This window comes from Bubalus bubalis, chromosome 13, assembly GCF_019923935.1.
Source record: "Bubalus bubalis isolate 160015118507 breed Murrah chromosome 13, NDDB_SH_1, whole genome shotgun sequence".
NCBI lineage: Eukaryota > Metazoa > Chordata > Mammalia > Artiodactyla > Bovidae > Bubalus > Bubalus bubalis.
In genome coordinates, this window is record NC_059169.1 from 48,742,410 (window position 1) to 48,758,149 (window position 15,740).

Genomic DNA, 15,740 nt, shown 5'->3' on the forward strand with positions numbered 1-15,740 from the left:
TAAGTTTTGGTTTGGTGATGTGGGGCTTTGTGTAAACAACTCCATTTTTGGTCTTTGTTTTGCTTTTAAAAACACAAGAAAAATAAATGCAAAATGGCAAAATGGTTGTCTAACAAGTCCTTACAAATAGCTGAGAAAAGAAGAGAAGCTAAAGGCAAAGGAAAAAGGAAAGATACACCCATTTGAATGCAGAGTTTCAAAGAATAGCAAGGAGAGGTAAGAAAGCCTTCCTCAACAATCAGTGCAAAGAAATAGAAGAAAACAATAGACTGGGAAAGACTAGAGATCTCTTCAAGAAAATTAGTGATACCAAGGGAACATTTCATGCAAAGATGAGCACAATAAAAGACAGAAATAGTATGGACCTAACAGAGGCAGAAGATATTAAGAAGAGGTGGCAAGAATACACAGAACTGTACAAAAAAGATCTTCATGACCCAGATAATCATGATGGTGTGATCACTCACCTAGAGTCAGACATTCTGGAATGCAAAGTCAAGTGGGCCTCAGAAAGCATCACCATTAACAAAACCAGTGGAGGGGATGGAATTCCAGTTGAGCTACTTCAGATCCTAAAAGATGATGCTGTAAAAGTGCTGCACTCAATATGCCAGCAAATTTGGAAAACTCAGCAGTGGCCACAGGACTGGAAAAGAACAGTTTTCATTCCAATCCCAAACAAAGGCAACGCCAAAGAATGTTCAAACTACTACACAATTGCACTCATCTCACATGCTAGAAAGCAGTGCTCAAAATCCTCCAAGCCAGGCTTCAACAGTATGTGAACCGTGAACTTCCAGATGTTCAAGCTGGATTTAGAAAAGGCAGAGGAACAAGAGATGAAATTGTCAACATCTGTTGGATCATCGAAAAAGTAAGGGAGTTCCAGAAAAACACCTAATTCTGCTTAATTGACTATGCCAAAGCCTGTGTGGATCACCACAAACTGGAATATTCTTAAAGAGATGCGAATACCAGACCACCTGACCTGCCTCCTGAGAAATTTGTATACAGGTCAGGAAGCAACAGTTAGAACTGGACATAGAACAACAGACTGGCTACAAATTGGGAAAGGAGTACATCAAGGCTGAATATTATCACCCTGCTTATTTAACTTATATACAGAGTACATCATGGGCAATGCTGGGCTGGATGAAGAACAAGCCATAATCAGGATTGCTGGGAGAAATATCTGTAAACTTAGATACACATATGACACCACCCTTATGGCAGAAAGCAAAGAGAAACTAAAGAACTTCTTGAAGAAAGTGAGAGAGGAGAATGAGAAAGTTGGCTTAAATCTCAACATTCAGAAAACTAAGATCTTGACATCCAGTCCCAGCACTTCATGGCAAATAGATGGGGAAACACTGGAAACAATGAGAGACTTCATTTTGGGGGGCTCCAAAATCACTGCAGATGGTGACTGCAGCAATGAAATTATGACTCTTGCTCCCTGGAAGAAAAGCTATGATCAACCTAGTTAGATTATTAAAAAGCAGAAACATTATTTTCCCAACAAAGTTCCATTTAGTCAAAGCTATGGTTTTTCCAGTATCCATGTATGGATGTGAGTGTTGGACTATAAAGAAAGCTTAGTGCCGAATAATTGATGCTTTTAAACTGTGGTGTTGGAGAAGACTCTCAAGAGACCCTTGGACAGCAAGGAGATACAATCAGTCAATCTTAAAGGAAATCACTCCTAAAATTCACTGGAAAGACTGATGCTAAAGCTGAAACTCCAATAATTTGGCCATCTTATGCAAAGAACTGACTCATTGGAAAAGACCCTGATGCTGGGAAAGATTAAAGGTAGGAGGAAAAAGGAATGACAGAGGATTAGATCATTGGATGGCATTACCAATACAATGGATATGAGTTTGAGTAGCCTCTGGGAGTTGGTGATGGACAGGGAAGCCTGGCGTGCTGCGGTCCATGGGGTCGCAAAGAGTCGGATGCAACTCAGGGGCTGAACTGAACTGAACTGGTGTAAGGAAAATTGCTGATGGTAGAGTATCTATATAAATTATGTGACCTGCTGTATGGGAGATTTCTCTGTTCCCTCTATTACTCAATCATTTATTGGTCATTAGTACAGTCTCCTGAATATTTACTTTATAGTTTGGCTTATAATTCAATAATATTACTTTATTTTTTGCTTAAATTCTTCCAGTTTTTCAATGAGATCTCTTTTAGTTGATTCCAGTGTTCCTTTGACAGACTTGCATAAAAATAGTGTTTGTGTGTATGTGTGTGCATGTGTGTGTGTGTTTATGACTTCTCTACTTACTGGTGCAATAAAATGCTCCACACTCTTATTATCCATTTCCTCCCCCAGACTGATTTCTTTGTGAAGTCCTGGCTCCTATTATTGGAGAATGCTATTTAAAAAGACATATTTGGTTGCTACTACCTCTAGGCCCTCTCAACTGACAGAGCAAGAGAATGTGTGTGTGTGTGTGTGTGTATACTGACCAGTGTTTATATATACTTTTATAAATATTTCTCCATGGAATAAAAATGTGTATCTATGTTAAGCTAAATATGGGTTCGTACTCATGTGTCCAACACTGATCCATTACCCAGTGTATCATTCTGACCTGCTTCCTTTGTTTATTTCAACTCCAACAGTGATAAATCCACTCCCACCACTTGCTATTCATTTGCTTATTGCTTTCAACTGTAGTGTAGAGTTGACCCTTGAACAACATGAGAGTTAGGGACAATAACTCTCCATGTGGTTGAAATGTTGAGTATAATTATGTAGTCGACCCTCCATATCCATGGTTCTTAATACACACAGATTGTATAGTATTGTAGTGCATACATGTGAGCTCAGTCACATCCAACTCTTTGTGACCCCATAGACTATAGCCCACCAGGCTCCACTGTTCACTGAATTTTTCAGGCAATAAAATTGGAGTGGGTTGTCCTTTCCTACTCCAGGGTATCTGCTTGACCCAGGGACTGAACCCACATCTCTTGCATCTCCTGCATTGTCATGCAGATTTTTGCTGCTGCATCACTACATATTTATTGAAAAAATCCATATAAAAGTGCATTTGTACAGTTCAAATCCCTATTTGTTCAAGAGTCAACTGTACTTGTATAATAGTTTCAGAATCATTAACCTGTATTCTCATAGGATGAAAGTTTATTAATTTCTAAAATTATTATAGCCATTCTAACAGATGTGTAATGGTATCTCAATGTTATTGTAACTTGCATTTTCCTGATGACATATGATGTGAAGCATCTTTTCATACATGTATTAGTCATCTGCATATCTTTCTGGTCCATTCTCTAATCGAATGTTTTGTTTTCTCATTATGGAATTATAAGATTTCTTGGCATATTTTGGATGACATTCTTTAATCAAACATTTCCTCTGCAAACATTGTATCCCCAGCCTGTGGTATGTACTTTGTACTTTTATAAAATATATATATATATATTGTTCTTTACAGAGCAGAAACTTTTAATTTTAATGAGGTTCAGCTTATCCATTGTTTCTTTCTTAGACTCTGTCCTTGGTATTTATCAAAAAAGTGATTGCAATACACAAGGTAACCTGGTTATTTCCCTGTGTTGTCTAAAAGTTTCAGAATTGCATACTTCATATTTAGGTCATGATTCATTTTGAGTTAATTTTTATGAAGGGTATAAGGTTTGGGTCCAGATTCATTTTTGTTTGCATGTAGATGATCAGGTGTTCTACTTTATTCTTCTTACTGTATGGTTTCTATTGAATGTTTACTGTAAATCTTACCCTTTTTCTTTTATAGATATTTTCACTACTAAATTTCTCAAGAATCTCTGTGTATGCTTGCTTTTCTAAAGTTTTAATATAATATACTAATAGCTAGTTTTATTTCTTATTGCTGCTGTTTTCTGGAGTGTTCTGTATGTATAGTTACCCTGCCTAATATCTCCTGAGCTTCCAGTATCTGTGGTTCTATGTCTATTATTAATTTTGGAAAGTTCTCTGATATTATTACTTAAATAAATTTTTATGCTTTTTTCTATTTCTTCTACTTCTGGCATTCCAATTATTCATGTTACAATTTTTGAATGTGTCCTATAGTTCTTGTATGTCCTATTTCTTTTTTTTTTAAGTTTTAAATAATTTTCCTTCTGCATTTCAGATTGGGAAGTTTCTCTTGTTCTATTGTTCAGCTCATTGAACTTTTTCTGAGCTGCAATCTTTACAACTGCTTCTTCAGTGACATATCCCCCACAACCTGCCCTGAACTTTCACCTCTTTCCTTGTCTGTGGCCTTCTAAATTTATTTCCTTAAAGGCATATTCCCATCTGAGTTTGTTTTTTGTTTCTGTTGTTATCTAGTGTTGTGTTTATTTGTTTGTTTGTTTTGTCTTTCCATGGGACAGCCAGGATAGCAGGGGCTGAATAAAAGAAGAAACACACTTCCCTACACCCAACTAAAAAAAAAAAAGAAGAAGAAACACACTTCCCTACACCCAACTAGAGTAAGGGTCTCACAAAATATTTTCCACTGAAGAGTACAATTCTTTATAGAAAATGTTCTGAGTGTGTTTTACCATGATTACTTTCCCCCTTCTCCTGTCTGAGTGATGTGGGAAAATTTATATCAATTTTTATCCACTAAAACCTGTTGGGATACCAGGAGGAATCCATGAAAGTTTGGAGTCTACTAAGACTGCATTCCCCAAGGGATTTCTCAGTCTTATGCCAGTCTAAACTTAGCCTCTAGCCTCATCAAACCTTTAATGTGTTTAAACCAGTTGATATCCCTAGTGGTTTCTGTTTCATATAAGCAGATCGTGGCTCATCCATCTGGATATAGCCACCTGTCTCTCCTTGTCCTATGATCTCAGATCTCTGATGGGTCTAAATAAGTCTGTTTTTTCAGTTTGTCTGGGCTTTTCTTGGTGTAAGTATGTGAATGACACATTCCTGGCTCTTGACATGTTGGGACTGAAACTAGCAATCCAGTAATCCAGTTTGTTCAGCTTTTACTCTGCCTCCATTTAATTCAGCAGTTTCTTGAAGTTGGTCTTTTTAACATTTTCATTTACCATTATGTCCAGCTGTAGGCTTCATATTTTCATATGCATTTTCTGTTCAGTGTTTTTTTTTTTAATTTTATTTTATTTTTAAACTTTACATAACTGTATTAGTTTTGCCAAATATCAAAATGAATCCGCCACAGGTATACATGTGTTCCCCATCCTGTGTTTTTATTTTCTATATTTCTCTCAAAACTCCATATCTATTTCCAAAGCAGTGCTCTCTAGAGGTTAGTATCTAGTTTCCTTTTATTCTAACCAAGATATGCTGAGAAACCTGCCCTTATTTCCAAATTACTGTTTCTGTTGAAATTTCTAATTTTTTCTGCTTCATATCTCACTCCCTAGAAATGCAATCTTACTAATAATTTAAGCAAATATCTAATCTTTCTTCAGGTAATCATTTATTAAAGCTAAACTCAATTGATTCAAATAAGTTTGAAATTATATACGTGTGTATGTGCTTACAAAGTTATGACTTTCAAGCATTATAGTGAGTATAACTATTCAAATTGTATTTTTTGTTATATAAATTCTAGTCTTTATACTCTGTAAAATGAAATAAACACAAATGAATTGGCATAAATTAGCTGAAAGACAAGGTGAAATATTGTCTCTTGAAGACTACTATGACAAATTGAGTCAATTCCCTGTTTATAATTTAAGAACAATCTTGTAGTCTTACATTACCTAAAAGGTGTTATATGTTACCTATTTATTTTTTATATAAAATCATTAGGATGAATTTTGCTGACCTTAATCTGTGAACAGACATGAACACAATTGCTAATAATTTGCTGCTTCTTTATATTCTACATTCTTCAAATAACTTCATAATTTCCTTAATGTTGGTGACTACTGCGCTGGGTGAAGGATGCTTTCCTACCCCCTCTTCCCACTAAATATGGTTGTACACTATGTAGGAGTAAGTTACAATTTCAATTTCACAGTTTATGTGACGCATCCTGTGTAGAGAGCTGAGCTAACGGACATACTTATTCTAATTTCTTCTTAGTTTGGACATCTCAAGCAGCTGCCCAACTGACTTGTCTTGCTCACAGTTGAAGCCCAAAAAAAACTATCTGTAATGCAAATTAATGAGCTTGTCAGAATTAAAGCTTCTTATGAGAAAAATTAGAGCACAATTATTTGTTTCTTTTAAACATTGAGGAAAATTTACATTTTCTTTTAAACTGTTTCAGTGATTCATAAGTACTTAGTTGCTGTGTTTCACTAATATAAAATAAATGTATACTTCTATTTTTAATCTATTGATTTACTTTCATAAAATAAAAGTACATGTTTATTTTAAATTTTGATTGCAATGAATGACTGGGACAGGTAGGCATCGCTATGGTTCTTAAATAGTCCATATTCTAACTTTAAAGTACTTTGGTAAAATAAAGAAAACACAAGACCTTCTTTCATTTTCAGTAGAGAGTTTATTATTATCTATTTAAGTACACAGGCATCATTAAAATTAAGGAACAGATGGGCTGCCTATGGAAACATTTTGAGCTCTGGAACCCAGCAAGTCACCCTAGTACCAGGTTATTGGCAATTCAATTATGTCAAGAAAGTTAAATCCAACTTGCAGTTAAGCACCAAATGGCTGTTTATTAAATTTTACCTGCTTGAACTGCTACAACTGACAGGGAGGGTAGAACTCCTGCTCCTTTCATTGGTAGTTATGCAAAATCAATTTGCATTTTAACATTGAAAATTTGCAGTTGCATAGTTTAGAATTTAAATACACACAATAAATGAATGCTCTGGAAAAAAGAATAGTACTGTTTTCTCACAAAATATGGAAAGAAAGGACTTGAAATATTATGTGTCAAATACATCAATGGTACAGGAGAGAGCACAGGGCAACAGAGATTAGTAATGACTGTTCCATTTTCATTCAATAAGGTATAAGTAGAGTTTAATGCCAAGTTGCCTTGAATCCTTATGTATTGCTCCCACTGTGTCTTATCATCCCATCATGTAATGATACCTTTTAAGTCAAATCTACCTTGTATCAGAATAAATTAAAAATTCTCAGCTGCCTAAAGTTTATATTAAGTATTTAAAATGCAAATAAAGAGAATTATTCTGGAGTTAACTTTTTAAAATTCTCTTCTACAATTAATAAAAGATTACTAACTCCTTTGGATTTTTCCTTTATTTGATACTAAGCATTTTTCTACTGAATGAATATTTACATATATCTATGTAATATTTTAAAAATTACATATTCAAAGTTATGCACAATGACAAGTAGTTGGCTGAAATTTCAAATTTTTAAGGTAAGGAAAATGAGAGATGGTTGTTTACTAAGAAAAGAGCTTAGACAAACTGACCTACTGATACTGTCTAATAGTCTCATTTGGACGATAGTTGAGGGAAAAATGAACAGAATTTGAAATGACAAATAATTTTGAATGCAACTTCACTTATTTTGTCTTCTTTAACTATAGTTACACAATTTCTCCCTAGTCATAATCTTTTCAAGTGATACCCCAGGACCACTTGAAAGATCCTTTACCAAAATTAGTGAGGATCAACTCTTCTACTAAAAATAGAATCTGGGTCTGGAGATTACCATACAAAATGATTTTTTTAATTGATCGTATTATTACATTTCTTTATAGAATGAACAGACAACTCAACTGATAATTATTTCTCCAGTCAATTACCTGAATCTTTTGAAAACATTGTGTGGGGCAAAGGGAGATAGATAGTACTAAGGGTACAAACTCTTAGTACTTAACCTGTGCCTTTTCAATATTTTACAGCTGCATTATTACCTGAAAGAGAGACTGGTGTCATAATCCTTCCTTACACTCATAATCACTCTCTGTGTGACTGAACATATATGTGGCTAAAATTATTTGAATTTAAAATGTATTAACTCTAATTTCTCAAATAAACTTAAAGTCCAATGCTTTAATATTCTATCAGGTTTCATTTCAATTTGTAGTTATGAGTAAATTATTCCATTCATAACCAAAACTACACATCATTTTCAACTTGATATTTCTAAAATGTGAGATCAGGAATTTGTTTCTGGTCAATGAAGCTATCAAATATTGACATTATTTATAAAAATTAAAGGATATTAGAGATGAGTTTTGCAGAAGCTATTGGGGCCTAATAATGTAGAATGATTTGATTTCTCTTACTTCTGAGAGTTAAAACATCATTTGGCTTTTAGCTAAATTTTTTATAACAACAGTGATCTAGGAAAGAAAGGAGAAATCATTCCTTTCTATTTTAATCACTTTAATTTGTCTATAACATCTATATTGTAATTTGGTTGTATGATTTAGTACTTGAAAATGAATGAAACATCTGCACTGAACTTTATATGTGGAATTAAAAAAATGATACAAATGAGCTTATTTATAGTGTCATAGACACAGAAAACAAACATGATTACCAAAAGAGTAGGGAGGAATAAATTAGGGGTTTTAGATTAAAATATACACACATATATAAAATAGATAAACATCAAGGACCCACTCTATAGCACAGGGTAGTATACTCAATATCTTGTAATAACCTGCAATGGAAGATAGTGTAAAAGAATATATATGTTCTCTATATTGATATATATGCATAACTGAATCACTTTACTGTACAGCTGAAACTATCACAATATTGTAAATTAACTAAATTTCCCAAAAAATCCCTATAGTATGACATGTTAAAGACAAAGACACTTTTGCTCTTTGGATCAAATGAAATAGGAGCTGAGATAGGTGTTGTATTCACATTTAATGTAAATAAACACTATGTCCTACCCTTCAAATTCTGAACCACAAATTTATTCATGTAGTTGGTTAAATGCCATGCAGCTTATGATTTCTAAAATTTACTATTTAGCCGTATATATTTAATTAAACTTTTATCTTATTGGTGTCTGCTTTCTAAGCTCAGGTATATGTTCTCACATATTCCCTGCTATTCATTTTAAGACACCTTTTATAATTTAGCTAATACATTAAGTGAATAGAAATGATTTCCATTATTGCAGTCTGAGTTGAATATCCACATGATCTCTGAGCATAAGTTTGCCTAGTAAGTTACCATCATTATGAGAGCTTATTACAAACCTTCTTTGGTGTAAAAGCCAAGCAAATATGCCCTTATCAAAATAGAGGTGAGGATGAGAGTGTAACAAATTATATTAAACAATTTACATTAATATATTAAATAATACAGGTATTAATTGATTTAAGTACCAAAAGGAGTTGCTCTCAGCTTCGTACATATTTAGGTTATTGACAGTCATATTTTTTTTCATAATTATGTGTATAATTTTTTCATCACTGAGAGTCCCTAAACCATTTCAAAAGGTAATTGTCAAGAGAACGTTAAGCAAAACTTCTCTCTTTTAGTTACAGAATAAACTGGCTAATGTAAAATGAAATAATTATAATGGTTTGCAACTCAAACTGAAGAGAGTAATGCAAACAAGTCTACTTCCTATTTTTTTTAGAATAGTTCTATATACTTCTGCTGCGGAATAAAACTAAGTCTATCACTTTTATTTCACTACCCAAACAACTTAGAAAGGTATAAAATAAATAATGAATTAAAGGGTTTTGTAAAAATAAATCATAGCAACTTACAGAGCAGCCTCAGAATCACATTATAAGCAATATTCCATTTTATCAGTCTCCCAAATTTTTCTTTTGAAAAGTATCAGATGTTATAGCATAATTTGTGCCTATTTTTGAGTATGCCTATATCATCAGGTCAAATAGGCAAAGCTTTAGGAATGTGAATTGAGTAAAGACGTTTCAGTCTCTGGTTGCTGCAACTTTACATGAAATGTTGTTACTTTTAATTTCCAGTGACATTTTACAAGTCATTTGCCGAGCTTGCACATTTGAAGCAGCATCTCATTAGGCAAACTGCCAGTACTAATATTCTCTATTTATTTGTTATAATTTTGGCATAAATAGTAGATTGTAACTCATGTTGACTTTTGTGTTTAAAGATTTGGCAGATGAAACAAAATGAATAGGAAGGGTATCAAATATAAAATTTAGTATTTATCATAAATTCAGGAAGATCTTGAATACCATGGCACCCCACTCCAGTAGTCTTGCCTGGAAAATCCATAGATGGAGGAGCCTGGTAGGCTGCAGTCCATGGGGTCGTTAAGAGTCGGACATGACTGAGCAACTTCACTTTCACTTTTTACTTTCATGCATTGGAGAAGGAAATGGCAACCCACTCCAGTATTCTTGCCTGGAGAATCCCAGGGACAGAGGAGCCTAATGGGCTGCTGTCTATGGGGTCGCACAGCGTCGGACACGACTGAAGCAATTTAGCAGCAGCAGCAACACAATTATATTACAGTCCATTCTATTTCTTTCACAATATAACTATGATGTAATTGGAAGTTAAAGATGACATTTCTTTGAAATACAATTGATCTGAAAAAAATCAAACATTTTCTGTGTACTGTACTTCCCATTATATATGCTCCATTTCTGTATATTTTTGGTTAGGAGTTTTGTAGTTTCATATAATTTAAAAAAATAGATGATAATCAACACTTTCCATTAGTCATATACAGATGTGAGAGTTGGACCAAAATGAAGGTTGAGCACTGAAGAATAAATATATACTTTCAAACTGTGGTGCTGGAGAAGATTCTTGAGAGCCCCTGGGACAGCAAGGAGATGAAACCAGTCAGTCCTAAAGGAAATCCAAGGAAATCCAACCTAAATATTCATTGGAAGGACTGATGCTGAAGCTGAAGCTCCAATACTTGGGCTACCTGATGCAAGGATCTGACTTATTGAAAAAGAACCTGATGCTGGGAAAAATTGAGGGAGGGAGGAGAAGCGGGGACAGAAGATGAAATGGTTGGGTGGCATCACTGACTCAATGGATATGAGTTTGAGCAAACCCTGGGAGATGAAAAACAGAGAAGCCTTGAATATTGCAGTCCTTGGGGTTGTAAAGACATGACCGAATGACTGAACAACAACAAAAACAACAACAACAATCTGCAAAATCATTTTTTGTGTTATATTGGTCATAGGTAGTTCAAATCTTGTCATTTTTAGAAATAAAATAATTAAAAATGTAGATAATGGGAAGATTATTCTGAGTTCTTTTGCATATTTTGAATGGGTACATGAGTCTCATTCTGAGAAGCTTCTAATACTTGTATTTTAATACCCACAAAGGAAGGAGATAATATTCAACTTATTGCTTAAGATTACCATTTTTGTATCAAAACATAATTCAAAGTTCTGTGAAAATTGAACAAAACATTCAGTGTACTTTAAAATGTATATACTGATGATTATTTTAAAATTACTTAAATTCATTTAATTAAGTACTTATTTATCATATAACTTGAAACTTGCAGTTTTTTATTGCCTTCATCTAATTTTTCCTCACCTCACCACCAACCTCTGGTAATCACGAATCTGATTTCTTTTCTTATGAGTTTGTTTTTAAAGTATAATTGACCTCCAATACTATGTTAGCTCCTGTTACATAACATAGTGATTTTTATACATTTCAACATACATCATGATAAGTCTAGTTATGTCACCATACAAAGATACTATATAGTTATTAATTACAGTCTTCACACTATAGATTTCATGCCCATAGCACATTTATTCTGTAACTGGAAGTTCGTGCTCTTAATCCCCCCTCACCCATTTTTTTCATATTCCTTCCTCTTTCTACACTGGCAAACATTTGTTTGTTTTGTTTTTTTATATGCTACACATAAGTGGTATCATACAATATTTGTCTTTCTCTCTTTGATATATTTCACTTAGCAAAAGGTAAAATTTAATTATTTTTTATGTCTGAGAAATATTTGTTGTTCAGTCGCTCACTCATGTCTGACTCTTTACACCCCCATGGATTGCAGCACTTCAGGCTTCCCTGTCCTTCAGTATCTCCTGGAGTTTGTTCTAACTCATGTCCATTGAGTCAGTGATGCAGTCCAACCATCTCATCCTCTGTCATCCCCTTCTCCTCCTGCCCTCAATCTTTCCCAGCATCAGGCTCTTTTCCAATAAGTCGGATCTTCTCATTAGATGGCCATGGTATTGGAGCTTCAGTATCAGTCTTCCAATGAATATACAGGGTTGATTTCCTTTAGGATTGACTGGTTTCATCTCCTTGCTGTCAAATGGACTCTTAAGAGTCTTCTCCAGTACTACAATTTGAAACATCAATTCCTCAGCACTCAGCCTTCTTTATGGCAATGTATACGTGTGTGTGTATATATATACACACACACATACATACATAATATATATATCACATCTTCTCTATCCATTCCTCTTTAGATAGACACCTATATTATTTCTTTTTTTTTAATTTTATTTTATTTTTAAACTTTACATAATTGTATTAGTTTTGCCAAATAGCAAAATGAATCTGCCACAGGTATACATGTGTTCCCCATCCCGAACCCCCCCCTCCTCCCTCCCCATTCCATCCCTCTGGGTCGTCCCAGTGCACCAGCCCCAAGCATCCAGTATCATGCATCGAACCTGGACTGGCAACTCGTTTCATACATGATATTTTACATGTTTCAATGCCATTCTCCCAAATCTTCCCACCCTCTCCCTCTCCCACAGAGTCCATAAGACTTTTCTATACATCAGTGTCTCTTTTGCTGTCTCGTACACAGGGTTATTGTTACCATCTTTCTAAATTCCATATATATGCATTAGTATACTGTATTGGTGTTTTTCTTTCTGGCTTACTTCACTCTGTATAATAGGCTCCAGTTTCATCCACCTCATTAGAACTGATTCAAATGTATTCTTTTTAATGGCTGAATAATACTCCATTGTGTATATGTACCACTGCTTTCTTATCCATTCATCTGCTGATGGACATCTAGGTTGCTTCCATGTCCTGGCTATTATAAACAGTGCTGCAATGAACATTGGGGTACACGTGTCTCTTTCCCTTCTGGTTTCCTCAGTGTGTATGCCCAGCAGTGGGATTGCTGGATCATAAGGCAGGTCTATTTCCAGTTTTTTAAGGAATCTCCACACTGTTCTCCATAGTGGCTGTACTAGTTTGCATTCCCACCAACAGTGTAAGAGGGTTCCCTTTTCTTCACACCCTCTCCAGCATTTATTACTTGTAGACTTTTGGATCGCAGCCATTCTGACTGGTGTGAAATGGTACCTCATAGTGGTTTTGATTTGCATTTCTCTAATAATGAGTGATGTTGAGCATCTTTTCATGTGTTTGTTAGCCATCTGTATGTCTTCTTTGGAGAAATGTCTATTTAGTTCTTTGGCCCATTTTTTGATTGGGTCATTTATTTTTCTGGAGTTGAGCTGTAGGAGTTGCTTGTATATTTTTGAGATTAGTTGTTTGTCAGTTGCTTCATTTGCTATTATCTTCTCCCATTCTGAAGGCTGTCTTTTCACCTTGCTAATAGTTTCCTTTGATGTGCAGAAGCTTTTAAGGTTAGTTAGGTCCCATTTGTTTATTTTTGCTTTTATTTCCAATATTCTGGGAGGTGGGTCATAGAGGATCCTGCTGTGATGTATGTCAGAGAGTGTTTTGCCTATGTTCTCCTCTAGGACTTTTATAGTTTCTGGTCTTATGTTTAGATCTTTAATCCATTTTGAGTTTATTTTTGTGTATGGTGTTAGAAAGTGTTCTAGTTTCATTCTTTTACAAGTGGTTGACCAGATTTCCCAGCACCACTTGTTAAAGAGATTGTCTTTAATCCATTGTATATTCTTGCCTCCTTTGTCAAAGATAAGGTGTCCATATGTGCGTGGATTTATCTCTGGGCTTTCTATTTTGTTCCATTGATCTATATTTCTGTCTTTGTGCCAGTACCATACTGTCTTGATAACTGTGGCTTTGTAGTAGATCCTGAAGTCAGGTAGGTTGATTCCTCCAGTTCCATTCTTCTTTCTCAAGATCGCTTTGGCTATTCGAGGTTTTTTGTATTTCCATACAAATTGTGAAATTATTTGTTCTAGCTCTGTGAAGAATGCTGTTGGTAGCTTGAAAAGGAATCCAAATTGGAAAAGAAAAAGTAAAGCTCTCACTGTTTGCAGATGACATGATCCTCTACATAGACACCTATATTATTTCTATGTGTTGGCTATAGTAAATGATATTGCAATCAACATAGGGGACAAGATAACTTTTCTAATTAGTGTTTTTGTTTTATTCTGATAAATATCCAGAGGTGGAATTGCTGGATCATATAGTAGTTGTAGTATCAATTTTTTGAGAAATTGCCACAATGTTTTGTATAGTGACTGAACACATTCTCACCATCTGTGCAGATGGTTCCCTTCTTTCCATATCCTCATCAACATTTGTAATAGTTTTGATAAAAGTATCTGATATGTGTGTGGTGATTGCTTTGATTTTTCATTTTCCTGATAATTAAGGATGTTGAGCATCTTTTCTTGCTCCTATTGGCTATCTGTACAGTTTCTTCGGAAAAATGTCTATTCAGATATTTTGCCTATTTTCAATTGGGTCGTTTGTTTTTTGATGCTGAGTTGTATGAGTTCTTTGTATATTTTGGATATTAAGCCCTTATCAAATATATCAGGCTTCTCTTGTGGCTTAGTGGTTAAGAATCTCCCTGTCAGTGCAGGAGAGGAGGGTTCTATCCTTGGGTTGGGAAGATCCCCTGGAGAAGAAAATGGCAGCCTACTCCAGTGTTCTCTCCTGGGAAAGTTCATGGACAGAGGAGCCTGGTGGGCTAAACTCCATGGGGCCACAGAAGAGTTGGACACAACTTAGTGACTAAACAGCAACAAAATCAGATATATCACTTGTAAAAATCTCCATTTCAATAGGCAATGCATTCCTTTTGTGGATAGTTTCCTTATATGTAAATAATCTTTTTAGTTTTATATAGTCTTATTTATTTTAACTCTTGTTTTCCTTGCCTGACATGACAGCCCTCCCCTGCAAAAATACTAAGACTAACATTAAAGAGCTTACTGACTTTGTGTTCTTCTAGAATTTTTATGGTTTCAGGTCTTAAATTTAAGTTTTTAATACTTAAATTAAGTATTTTGTTTGCTTTTTTGTTTGTTTTTGTATACTGCATGATAAAGTAGTCTGGTTTGAGTCTTTTGCATGTAGTTGTTCAGTTTTCCCAGCACTATTTATTGAGAGGTTGTCTTTTCCTTGTTGTGTTTTCTTGCCTCTTTTATCATAGACTAATTGCCCACATATGTATGCACTCATTTTTTGAATTTTCCATCCTGTTTTGTTGATCTGTCTTTTTTTTTAATGCCAGTACCATACTCTGTTGATTACTATAGCTTTGTAGTACAGTTTGAAATTAGAGCGGATGATGTCTCCAGTTTTGTGCTTCTTTCTGAAGATTGCTTTGGCTACTTGGGGTCTTCTGTGTTTCCATAGAAATTTTGGAATTATTTGTTCTAGTTCTGTGAAAAATTCCACTGATTTTTGATAGAAATTGCATTGAATCTGTGGATACTATGGTCATTTAAATAATATTAATTCCTCCATTCTGTGAATTTATATATATATATATATATATATATATATATATATATATATTTTTCTGTCTCTTAATGTCATATTCAATTTCTTTCATCAGTGTCTTATTGTCTTAGAGTTTTCTATACAGGTCTTTTACTTCCTTAGTTGGAATTAGTTAGACTTTATTCTTTTTTATATACTTG